This window comes from Onychostoma macrolepis, chromosome 08 (genome assembly GCF_012432095.1).
Source record: "Onychostoma macrolepis isolate SWU-2019 chromosome 08, ASM1243209v1, whole genome shotgun sequence".
NCBI lineage: Eukaryota > Metazoa > Chordata > Actinopteri > Cypriniformes > Cyprinidae > Onychostoma > Onychostoma macrolepis.
The window spans coordinates 22,866,589-22,880,401 of NC_081162.1; the positions used below are offsets into that span (position 1 = coordinate 22,866,589).

The 13,813-nt window shown below is 36.6% G+C and overlaps 1 protein-coding gene across 2 annotated transcripts in view; it reads right to left on the reverse strand.

The window, feature by feature from the left end:
• Nucleotides 1-12,400, reverse strand: part of LOC131545237 (tight junction protein ZO-2-like) — a 108,413-nt gene extending 96,013 nt beyond the window's left edge. The window contains exon 1 of one of the 2 annotated variants that reach the window (XM_058783871.1): nucleotides 12,357-12,400. The gene's annotated coding sequence lies outside the window, so the exon portion shown is untranslated. Of the gene's footprint in view, nucleotides 1-1,906; nucleotides 2,077-12,356 lie in introns of those variants that run through there. The other variant, XM_058783874.1, reaches the window with a different exon arrangement.
• Nucleotides 12,401-13,813: the final 1,413 nt, after the last annotated feature.

The window sequence follows — 13,813 nt, forward strand, 5'->3', positions numbered from 1 at the left end:
CAGTGTTGGATGAGTTAAGCTGGCCTGCTACATCTCAGTCGTAGATCTTCACGTCCAAATTGATCAATCAATATGGAAGCATTAATCTGGCCAAGTAATGTCGTAACACATCCAGAACAGACTGATTAGAAAATGAAATACGTCCTCCCACTCGCCTTGAGCTGGGAGATTCACGGTGTTTGGGATGGGAGGGAAAATGCCACTGCTTAAACCCACACACAAACATGTATTACACATTAATGGAAACGACATTGTTTAAACAGAATTACTGGTGACACAGTTAGGCTGTGCTATTAAATTATTGACTCTGTAATTACACCCCTTTAAAAGCAAAGTGAAAAGTGCCAGGAAAGTAGGCTAGAAGTGTAATGTGAAAACATCAATTTTGCTATTTATTTCATTTTTAATGACAGTTTTGCAGCGCTAGGATCTTGTATGTAGGACTCCAAAGTAAATGAATGTCTGTCGCTGGGTGGTCAGAGTGGATTTATCGCTTGTCAACACTTGCTGTTTTCTCCTTTAAGGTCAGAAAGACACAGTGGTTTGTGAAAGAGGAACCAAACATATCATTCCCATGATCCTTAGCAATTCTAAACCAACACCCCACATAAAAAAAAGAAACTGTCGATTATGAACAGACATACTGTACAATGAGTCTCCAAAGCTGTAAACACAACATTTAAAGGAACAGTTCACTCAAAAAGTAAAATGCACATAAATTCAGGTTTGGCATCAACGATGCAACATGCAAAAATCAACTGACGTATCTAATATTAAAACTGTTGCGATACTTACTGATAGATATTTGAATGTAAGTGAATGAGAGATGAACCACGATTTGCCACTTGCTATTACTCGTAAAAGCCATTAAAACTTATCATCTTTTTTCTTTTCTTTTTTTTTATAAATGTGCATATCTAAGTTAGTTTTGCCAACTTTTTAGAGTACACTAGCGTATAGAACACCTCAGAGCTAACAGACATGGACCAAAACCCACAAAACTCTTACTTTGAGGTTTGTAATTGTCATAAAAATCTAAATATAAGCAAAATAAAAAACGAAATAAAAAAAGGTTCAAAATATCAAAATACGTTGGTATATATTATATAGCAATTTAATAATATGCATAATAAAATATATCATTTATAATTTATTTAATTTATTAATCATTTATAATTTAACGTTAGATTACAGCATATTTTAAATTAAAATGAATGTCATATTTCAAATTATATAGAATGAATAGATAAACAAACAAACAAACAATTAAATCATGCAAATATTAAATTAAAATTAAGACATTTAATTTTAAAGCACCAAATAATTTGACAAAACTTGACAAAGCTATCATACAACTTCAGAAGATTTGAAATACAGCACTCATGTGGACTACTTTTTCACACTTTTACATTTTTTGTGGCTTGGCAGTCTCAATGCACTCTCATCTTATAAACAAGAGCAGCATAAACATTTTGCTAAACTTCTCATACAGGTCTGAAAAAACATGAGGGGTGAGTAAATTATTTTTTGGGTAAACAGTGCTTTAAACAAGGTGAGTGGAACACAACATCCTACAGAGTAAACTCCATCTAGAGCTGTCAGTCTGGTTTCTAGCAAGTAGAAGCGTCACCAAGACGTCTGCCTCAGAGTTATTTGTCATTAATCTAGAGGTTTCTCTCTCTGTGTCTTTGTCTTCCTACTCTCGGCGGCCACATGTTGTGACAGCGAGCTGCCTCCGCTCAACATATCAAAACACCCCTGCTTGCCAAGAAACACTCACACAAAGATGATTCCAACAAAACCAGACAATAAAACACCAAAGCAGCGTGTTACAGAGAAAGCCAAAGTGTTAAAGAAGTTAAGTTCCTCTCCTGCTCTCCTGAGGAGAGGAGAGGGGTCGCTCTACCTTTCCCTCCGCCCAGCAGAAGCAGATGTTGCTGGAGGTGCTGAGGATATCCGTAATGAAGCCCGAAATTCCCAGACGCATGGTGACGGCTCAAGAGGGACAGATGGACAGACGGAATGGAAGAGTTGGAGATGAGAGAAGAAGGGAGGAGAGGTTTGGGTCCCTGGATGTTGTCAGAGTGGAGAGTGAAGAGCGAGTGGGAGAGATGAGGAGAATGAGAGAGAATGAGAGAAAGAGAGAGAGAAGGTTGTTGCCTCCACTCTCTAGCGCAGGACCCGTGCGCTCCGTACACACACACACACACACAACAGGTGCAGCCCCGAACCGGCCAGCCAATGGCAACTGTCCTCCCCCTCCTCACACACACACAAACAGAGTCATGAGCCTTGATTCTAGCTGACATGCCCTCTCACACACATAAACATGCATCCAATAACACAGTCAGTCCTCTGCACGCTGTAGGGTGCTCTCTGTGTAAATCTTCCTCAGCATGTGGATGCAACATACAGGATATAGAGCACACACAACGCTCCTTCTAACAAACACATGCTCTCAGAAACAAAGTTGTAAAAAAAAAAAATACACAAAGCAACTGAGTGACATTTATTCAGCATGATTTTCTTTTAAAAACCTAATCCCAAATGTTTATTTCTGAAAAGTTTTTTTTTTTTGTCCCATATAATGAAGGCAATGGGGTTGTTTAGTTGTTCAAAATAATGTCTTTTGCGTTCCAAAGGAAAAAAGTCATACAGATTTGTAATGACATAACGGTCAAAAAATGAAATGTATGTTCACACATACATTTACATACAAACGTTTGTGGTCAGTAAGAATTTTTTAATGTTTTTGAATATGCTCAGAAAACCTGCATTTATTTGATCAAAAATATATTTTTAAAATAGTTAATTTTTTTTTTTTTTTTTCTATTTGAGTATATTTTTAAATTTAAAATTTATTCCTGTGACAAAGCTGAATTTTCAACTTCTTTACTCTAGGTTTCAGTGTCACATGATCCTTCAGAAATCATTCTAATATGCTGATTTGCTGTTTAAATATTTCTTATGTTTAAAACTGATGTGCTCTTTAATATTTTTGTGGAAATCATGATGCATTTTTTTCAGTATTCATACAAACTTCAAAAGGAAAATCAGTTTATACAAACATATTTTGTGACAAGGCAAGAAAAACTAAAAATCTACTGTCACTTATGATCAATTTAATGCATCCTTGCTGAATAAAAGTATTCAGAAATCATACTGATTTCAAACTTTTGAATGGTAGTGTACAGTGATCAGCACTGATAAAACAACTAAAAGCAATTAAATTTTCAGTCAACATGCGTTTGCTTGAATTATTTGAACTTTTAACAACAGTTTAACAATTGTGCAGTGATGTGATGTGGCAATAAAAATGAAGATGGCGGCGCTCACATGATCCCTTAGATATCGAAGTCAAGTGTCTGCAAGATGGAGAAGTTCATGCTCCTGTGAGCCATCATGATGCTTGATAAACTATGCCAGAAACTGTCAACGTTCTGAAAAAGTTTGATTCGTGCATTAATCATTAATAATGATGTGATGTGTTACTACTGCAATGTATAATCAAACATTTTCCCTGTAGAATGTTCACTTTTAGTGGCAACAAAATAAATTCCATCAACATAATACTACTTTTTTTTTAAACTTATTTTTGTGACTGGACTTTCAAAGGAATTGATCAGTTGCATCTGATAAAGCAGGTAAAAATCCTGCTTTATCAAAAAAAATATGTTTTTTTTTTTACATTTTAATTTAGATGAGTAAAATAATTTTTTCCTGGTTGAAACCAGCTGACTTAGACTTGAGGAATCATCCAAGTCATATAGAGACCAGAATATTGTGGACTATTGTGACTTGGGACAATAAGCAACCACATAGAAATATACTACAAAAATGCTCCAAACGCCTTAGCAGCCACATTGCAACACACTGGCTCCCATTCAAAATATTTGCAGAGTTAAGCACCACTACTATTTCTTCAGAAATGCACACATCTAGTGTTTGCCTGCTGCTTGTTTTTCAGTCAGTGTCAGAGTGACAGGACTGAACCGCTCTGAGAAGGGTTTGCATTTGTCTCGCGGGACTCAGCGTGGGTAAACTGACCCCTATGTGACATTTCCACTCAGAAAACTGAAACAAACCCTACATTCATGTCAAATGTCACATCGCTCAAGCCTCAAGTTACATTTGCTTAACTTTTACATCTACTGAATGTAGTATGGAGAAAAACAATCAGACTTGGCTAAAAATATCTGAAGCCTGAAAGCAGGATGCTGAGCTGAATCCATTCACTACATGAGATGCTTTGTACAGTAGTTGTCACGACACTCAGTGGGCGTCCTTTTCTATCTGTCAGCTTTTATATCTGGATAAAATATACCAATCACAATTCAGTATGCAAAAAAAAAAAGAAAAAGAAAAGAAGATCAGTTGGACTTCAGTATGTAAATATTTTTTTATGTTTAAGTAAATAGGCAATCAAAACAATTTTTGAGTGCCAGGTATTTTTACTCTAAAAATACATATTGAGATGCTTGCTTGTGCTTTGTACAATTTCATAGTGCTATGTTACTTTTGAATGCATAAGAAATGTTCATTAATCCACCCAAAAAAAACAAACAAAAAAACAATTAAATTTGAATCTGTATGTAAAGTGGTGTCAAACTTTTGATATAATTGACAAAAAATAATAAATATATTTAAAAAGTACAATCTGTATTTCACCACACACACACACACTATATATATATATATTGCCCATTTAAATGTCTTAATGAACTGCTCAACTGTGATGCATTTCTCCAGTTATTAATATTTTCTTTTTTTATTTAACGTATATTTATAACACTATAATTTTGTGTTGTATTACCTTGGCTATAAATAACAGAAAACTAGTTAAAGCAGCTGTGTGAGTGTTTCTAACACAGCAGCTGAGGGAGTGATGGCAAATTTGACATCTTTCTCTTTTCTGACCAACATCCAACATAACTGATCTCTCAATATTTTCTTTTGTAAAGTCTTTTTTTTTTCTTCTTTTGGAAAATGAAAACACAAAAATGTGTAGATTCCATTCACCACAAATGAAGTTTACCCAACTATGATGACTTCTGCTTCTGAGAACCCTGGAAATGTGAAAAAGGGTCCATAGATTTCATTTAGTAAAACATTATGCTTTGCATTATGGGTAAGACTGAATATTTCAAACATCGAAAACGGGCAAGAAATTCAACGAATGCTAACCAAAAATAAAAACAGCTTTGTATTTTCATGACTTCATTGTTCATTCCAAATGAAATACAGCGGTCCATTAGGACACAGAATTGCATCTCATAAAAAACCAACAGCAATCTGGTGAGAAAACAGCATTTGTCCTTCTGCTCTATGGAGACTAGTTTGAGCTCATTATCATAAATAAATATTTTTTTTAAATCAGGATCGATGCTATAAATAGAGACCAAAAATAACCACATCAGCACTTCTGCGAGGTGTGACTCTTGGCATCAAGCCACCTTTTATTTTCCTTCACACTCACCTGCCCACTAAACACACACACAGACTGACACAAACACACACACTTACTCATGAGATTTCCAGAGTCTTCGAGGGGGAGGAAGGAATTCTCGTTTGTTGAGCGGCACGATGCCAATAGCCGCCTGCATGATGGTAAAAAACTTCTTGTACTTCATCTTGGACGGCCGTTCATGAGAAACAACAACCACGACACGCTCCTCTACAACTGTGGCTCTGTGGACCTTGTCCAAACATGTCTTTTGTTTCAAAAAAAGGAAAAAGACATTAATTTAGAGATTTGTGTGGCTGTTATCCTTACATAATTCAGGGAAGACCTTTATAACATTAGACAAATGAAAACGGAGCAGAGGGATAATTGTGTTACTAAGCCCGTGGAGATAATGCAGACTCTCCATTCTCTTTAATCCGTGACTGCGGCTCAAAATGTCCTTACGTGCATTTAACACTGACCCCACAAGACAACACACAGCCTCTCTTCTTGATCCCACTCTAATGGCATTCAAATGAACAGCCATGGACAGGATGGATAGGAATGGACTTGATTACGAGCTCAGCTCTACCAGGCCTAGTTAAACCCAAATGAGTGAAGGTGCATGTACGCACAGTCTCGGCCGCAAACACGTGTAACATGAAGTGAAAAAAGCGTAGGATGAGTAATCACTTGTCAGGGTTGTAGGCACTGAGCCAGCGTGAGCTTTGGAAATGAAATTACTCGATGGCGGTCTGTGCGGACGGATTATGTTCGCGTTGGTTACAAGCACAAAGTGGGATTTCGCTGTCAAAGAGCTCGAGGTGAGACGGGGGGGAATTCCACGTATTAAATCTATGAATAGGTCTGTTTTGGCTGCACAGATGCATCGCAATGAGCCGTTGGCAATGAAAGGATTTGAAAGCATTTTCTCACGCACATAAAAACCCATAAAAGCTTATGATGTTGCAGAAGTAATAGGCTATATGATTTAATAACCATAAGACGTTATCCTTTATGCATGGATGACTGCATTAGGCTGTGTTGTGCAGCTCTGACCTGTGTATTTGCTCAATATTATTAGTTGTTAAGGCTAACTATCCAGTATATGTTCTTCTCATACTGGATTAGTAGTTTTCAGAAACTCACACATTTGGACATTTGATGAATGAATGACATCTAAAGGGATAGTTTAGCCAAAAATAGCCATTCTGTCATCATTTACTCAGCCTGATATCCTTTGAGATGTTTTGAGAAATATTTTGAAGAAGTGTGTGTGTGAATGCATACAATGGAAGTCAATGGGCTTCAGTATTGTTTGATTTAGAGTGTTCTTCAAAATATATTTTGAACAGAAAAAATAAAGTCATATTGATATGGAACAATATCAGGCTGAGAAAATAACAGAATTTTAAATTTTGTATTGCTTTAAGTAAAAAGATGTGGTATTGTAGTACTTTTTTGCAGTACTTTAACATCCAAGCATTCAAAAGTTTGGGTCAGTAAAAATGTTTTCTCTTTTTTATTGCAATTTTTTATTCAACAAGGATGCATTGACCAAAGGTGACAGAAAATACATAATGCTACAAGAAATTTTAGTAGGATTTTGTGATGCTGAAGCCTGGAAAAAATGGCTGTTGAAAATTTACTGGAATAAATTAAATTATAAATATATTAAAATAGAAAACCGTTATTTTAAATCATAATAATATTTCAGAATATGACTGTATTTTTGGTCAAATAAAAGCAGGTTTAATTAGCATAAGAGACCTACAATAGACCTTGCCAAAACAATAGGCCTACATTGGAGGAGTGACCCAAGACCCTGAAGATCACTGGTACTTAGATTCTTTTGACATGGGACAGTGAGCACACTATCAACACCATAGCCCAGTGCTTTTTTAATAGTCAAAGTGAAACCCAAAAATGAAAAAATCTGTCGAAAAATATTTACTTACCCCAATGTCGTTCCAAACCTGACTTTATTTTGATCTCTAGAACACAAAACAAGATTCCATGCAATGAAAGTCAGTGGTGTCCAGAGTTCTTTTTGGACCCCATTGACTTTCATTGTATGGACAAATACAAACTGAACAATATTACATTAGGATGAGTAAATGATGACAGAATTTTTGTTTTTAGTTGAGCTATCCCTTTAACTTGAAGTTTGATCTACATATGATATGAGTAATAGCCAACACAAATAATGACTCAAACACATAATAAAAACACTTTAAAAAAAAAAAAACAATGATTCTCCTGAAAAGAAGGTTATCAGAAGCATTCAACGGCTTGAAAAGTGTTTCCAACTTCATTCAGATCAATAACTAAACCGCACGATATGGATATACACAAGGTCAATCTCATACACAACACAAACAATATTAAGGAGAGAAAGACAGAGATGGAAAAAGGTTAGGAAGGGATAGAAAGAGAGAGAGTGTGTTTTGTGTGTGTGTGTGTGTGTGTGTGTGTGTGTGTTGGTGTGGGGATCATCCTCATTTGATTACAAGTCATGATCCTCTTGCTGGGAGTCAGCTGGTCTGGAGTCAGCAGTATTATGAGAGCATGGCTGTGCATTTGGCTCAGGTCTGCTCGCACATGTGCAACTCTGCTTCTGCTAAATCAATCAATGCTGAGACACTTGGAAATATTAAGCACTTGCATTTACATGCAAATACGAAGCTTAAGCATTGACCAACTAGCTCCAGCTGCGACATTACAGATGCCCTGCTGTGTAACATTGGAGACTTTCATGCATCAGAGTCATTTCTCCACATGCACTAACTTAGATTAAAGTGAACTGAAATATACAGCATGAACTCGCATTAAGATTGACAATTTGCATTTGAATCTGGTTTCATCTTGGTAATAAAATCTGCCCTTTAAACATCCAGGCGTTGACTTATGCATAGGATTTCATCACAAGAGAGCTGTTAAAAAAAAGATGCATTCATAGACCTTCAGGATGGACGCCATATTGAATTTTACACAGATCAAAATGAAGCTGTGAGAGATTGAATTACAGTCAGTGTCATGCATTGTATAAAGGTAGATAACATAATTATGTAACTCACAACTTTCAAAACGTTTTCCTGGTGTATGTATATATATATATATATATATATATATATATATATATACACACACACACACAGTATATATCGTATTCAATTTTACGATTCAAAAATAAAAACTGCATGAGCTCACCTTTTTGAGTTATGAATGATTTTACAGTAATTTAATAATAAAATAATAAAAAAAAACTTGTTTTTCTCACTACAAAGTTTTGCACCTAAAGAAATGTATAGTACTATTGGCAAATATATTACATTTTCAAAACATCTCCTATGGATGAAAAACAAAATACTGTATGGGTTTGGAATGACATGTGGTGAATAAATGAAACATTTTTGAGTGAACTATTAATACAGCTCAATCAAAAAGCAATGAAAGCAAAACAGAAATAGTGTACAGTAAAGTGGGGAAAAAATTATTTTATCCCCTGCTGATTTTGTATGTTTTCCCACTGACAAAGAAATTATCAGTCTATAATTTTAATGGTAGGTTTATTTTAACAGTGAGAGACAGAATAACAACAACAACAACAACAACAAAAATCCAGAAAAACGCATTTCATAAAAGTTATAAATTGATTTGCATATTAATGAGTCAAATAAGTATGTGACCCCTTCCCAAAACATGACTTAGTACTTGGTGGCAAAACCCTTGTTGGCAATCACAGAGGTCAGATGTTTCTTGTATTTGGCCACCAGGTTTGCACACATCTCAGGAGGGATTTTGTCCCATTCCTCTTTGCAGATCCTCTCCAAGTCATTAAGGTTTCGAGGCTGACATTTGGCAGCTCGAACCTTCAGCTCCCTCCACAGATTTTCTATGAGATTAAGGTCTAGACACTGGCTAGGCCACTCCAGGACCTTAATGTGCTTCTTCTTGAGCCACCCCTTTGTTGCCTTGGCCGTGTGTTTTGGGTCACTGTCATGCTGGAATACCCATCCACGACCCATTTTCAATGCCCTGGCGCTGACGGTACATGGCCCCGTCCATCGTCCCTTTGATGCGGCGCAGTTGTCCTGTCCCCTTAGCAGAAAAACACCCCTAAAGCATAATGTTTCCACCTCCATGTTTGACGGTGGGGATGGTGTTCTTGGGGTCATTCCTCCTCCTCCAAACATGACGAATTGAGTTGATGCCAAAGAGCTCGATTTTGTTCTCATCTGACCACAACACTTTCACCCAGTTCTCCTCTGAATCATTGGCAAACTTCAGTCGGGTCTGTACATGTGCTTTCTTGAGCAGGAGTACCTTGCGGGCGCTGCAGGATTTCAGTCCTTCACGGCGTAGTGTGTTACCAATTGTTTTCTTGGTGACTATGGTCCCAGCTGCCTTGAGATCATTGACAAGATCCTCCCGTGTAGTTCTGGGCTGATTCCTCACCGTTCTCATGATCATTGAGATCTTGCATGGAGCCCCAGTCTGAGGGAGACTGAGTGTTATTTTGTGTTTCTTCTATTTGCGAATACTCACACCAACTGTTGTCACCTTCTCATCAAGCTGCTTGGCGATGGTCTTGTAGCCCATTCCGGCCTTGAGTACAATCTTGTCCCTGACATCCTTGGACAGCTCTTTGGTCTTGGCCATGGTGGAGAGTTTGGAATCTGATTGATTGATTGCTTCTGTTGACAGTTGTCTTTTATACAGGTAACAAGCTGAGATTACTCCCTTTAAGAGAGTGCTCCTAATCTCAGCTCCTTGCCTGTATAAAAGACACCTGGGAGCCAGAAATCTTGCTGATTGATAGGGGATCAAATACTTATTTGCCTCATTAAAATGCAAATCAGTTTATAACTTGAAATGCGTTTTTCTGGATTTTTTTGTTGTTATTCTGTCTCTCACTGTTCAAATAAACCTACCATTAAAATTATAGACTGATCATTTCTTTGTCAGTGGGCAAACGTACAAAATTAGCAGGGGATCAAATACTTTTTTTGTCCACTGTATATGACGACAGAGCTACTGTGTGTTTCATGACGGCAGTCACAGGAGTGAACTGTATTGGTGTTGGTTCAGTGCCAGTGACAGAGGTGACCCTGTCACAACACTCTGCCTCTTTAATTAGTGTGAGCACCCTGAGGATGTGCTGATTACTCCTTTCATAATGATCGCTAAGAGCTGAATAGCAAATGGGTGACAATTATCCGCTTGTGTTGGTGTCAGGCTGTGAACTAATCACTGCTAAAATCAATTGATACAGCACCAATTGGCCAAAAATATGCAAAATATGCAAGTATCTGACTGCAAAATGCATAACGTGATTTACTCAAGGGAAATATGTTCCTGAATCAACATCTCAGCTAGTCTCATAATGACATTACGATCAGCCAATCAGATTTTTAGGTTATGTTTAACGTAAGTGTTAGGTCCAGAGAGTCAATTTTAGCTGGTTAGCATGGGCTAGTTAGTTTCTACTGGTAAATGCAGCCAAAAACTGCCCAACAAACAATAAGTGAGTTGATGCTTCCCAACAGCCTATACTGCAAAAGATGTTATTCCAGAACCAATAAAAGTTGTTGATCCAAGTATACTGGCTAAATGAACTACAGGAACGAGTTGTGTGGAGCACTAAACGTGAGGCACAACCTTCAGAGATATGTGAACGAGACTAACACATCAGCTGGCTCCTCAGCGAGGGGGAGGAGTGTCAAGGACAAAATCTCCTGGAGAAAAAAAAATCTATCGCCGCAACCTTGGGCTGCTGTTTTTGGCCAATTAATGCAGCGCTTTGGCCTTACTCCACAGCTTACTGTACACTGCTGCTGTGAGCATGAGAGTGTGGAAAGTGCGTAGGGGTCATTCTGATTATGAAATATGGGATTCTGGGATTGAAGAGAACAGTTGACCTCTTATAAGCATTGCACTGGACGATTGGACACCACCTCACTACTAGGAAGGGCACCGATCATATAAAATCAGCGTAATACAAGCTGCTTCACATGCACTTTCAGCAGAACACATATGTAAGCACAGTCATGACTTTAAACAAGGGGTATGTGCTTACTAGCTAGCTGTAGAGGAGACCAGGGCTAGTTATCACAACGGTAAATTTTTTTGAGTCAGTTACACAATGTTCTTCTTCTAGAAGTGGTCTTGTATGTTATAGAGTGTGACAACGTGCCCCGACCTACCAGTCAATACACATTGCATTGCACATTCATTTGTTTTTATATATGTAAAGCACAGAAAATCTGTTTTAAAGTGGCTTTGATTTAAAATAAATACGTTTAAACCTTTACCTTCAAGATCTCAAATGTATGATAACTCTATTATAAAATCAAGGAAAGCAAATCGCTAAGCTTTGTGATCAATGACTTCAACTTGTGATAGGCAAGTTCAAATGAATACTCACACCACAGAGGATTTTCATCACCTGTGCTACCAATTTATTTCTCATGTCTTAATATAATTTAATATCACTATTTCAGAAACACAAATGTGATTTATTGGCAACCTGCACCCAAATATGTGCATAGTGTGTGTGTGTCCTCACACCTTCATATTAGCACACTGTGTTTCAGTCATCTTGAATGGAGAGCCAATACTTCTAAATGATGTATTAAACCACAGAGCTGCTATACAGTAGTCTCATGCATCTCTATTAAATATCAAAGGGCGCACGCCACCTGTCATACCACCAACAGCGCTGCAAATGATGTAAATGACGCCTATGAGACTTAGATTGGAGAACATTCATGGCAGCCACAAGCCTTCGAAAATAACTACTTCAGAAGGGCCTTAGGTAATGAACGTTTTCAAAGGTTCATCTGATGGACACCTCAGTTCGGACTAATCACTATAAATCTGCTCAAGGTTTGCCAGATTTCAAATCACATACTTCCAGGGGGTCCAGAAACAGCTGAGCAACTGCCGTTGAGATGAATGGCAGATTGCTTTCTCCAGGTATTAAAGAGCTTCACTATAGCGACTGTTGTGAGCTGTGATTCAAAAGGTAGCAGATGGGAAAATATAAGTCCATTTCAAGCTTTTAAAAGCCCTGAAAACATCTACTGTATCTAATGAATATAATTAGGGATGGATTAATCAAAATTAAGGCTGATTTTATAATTCTTTTTAAAAAAAACGATCTAAAAAAAATTAAATCAGTCAATTTTCAAGGGAATTTTGGCATTACAACATTGTATTTGTACAGCAGGAAAAATGAATATTTATCTTGAGATTTGCTAAAGATTTAATGAATATATTATTTATGATGCACTAATATTACACTTGTAGCCAATACCAATAAACCTATCAATATTTTTATATCTACATTTTCAACAGATTGCCAATTTCATCATTGTGTATTACACACACACACACACACAAAATCAAAACAATCATTGTAATGTACAGTAAAGAAAAATAATATTCATTTTGAGATTTGCTAATATGTTCATGTTATCAACATTTTCAACAAATGGCCGATTTTAATCCTATAATGTAAATAAATAAATAAATGTATAGCAAATCATTTTTTATCTTTTTAAATACTAAAAGTAAATTTGGCCATCAAAAAAATTTATGTACAGTATGAAAATTGATTTCCATTTTAAGAGTTACTACTTACATCTGTCAGTGTTATAAAAATAGTGTTTTAAAAAATGTACTAATTTAAATAATCTAAAATGTTAAAAAGGGGAGAATGAGCATGCACAATTAAATATCAAATATCAACTGATTCTGATACACACAAAAAAATATCTCTAATATCCACCAATAACTGCATTTCTAAATATAATGAAATATTTGTCATTTATATGTAGTGTGCAAAAAAATAAAAAAATAAAACAAAAACAATCCAAAGCACAAGCACAGCCTTGATAGTGTGTCTTGTCCAGTGCAGTGGTCACACTCCCCATTCACTTGTGTATTAAGATAACTGATCGCTTTGCTCTTCTAAAATGTGACATCTCTTTCTCACCTGACTTCAGTGGGGGTTTAGTTGTCGTACTCAACATTATCTCACCTCTGAACTTCTGGTGCTGACAATGACCCTATTTGACTCGCTCCACTCTCTTATGTCAGAGAAACACAAACGGAAGATCATCTGTAATACAAGCACACAATAATCTACTCAAACAGTGTGTTTGGATGACCTGCAATATACAAATACAAGATACAACAAGATAAAATACAAAGTAGAGAAACAAACATGTATCATATGATAGACAGTGCAACTATCAGTTTACTGTCTTCAAAGTGCATAATGTACTGTTTGCATTAAAAAAAATCCTGCATCCAGAACTAAGTGGAACATCTATATAAATGTTGCTTTAATCACAATAAATTGTC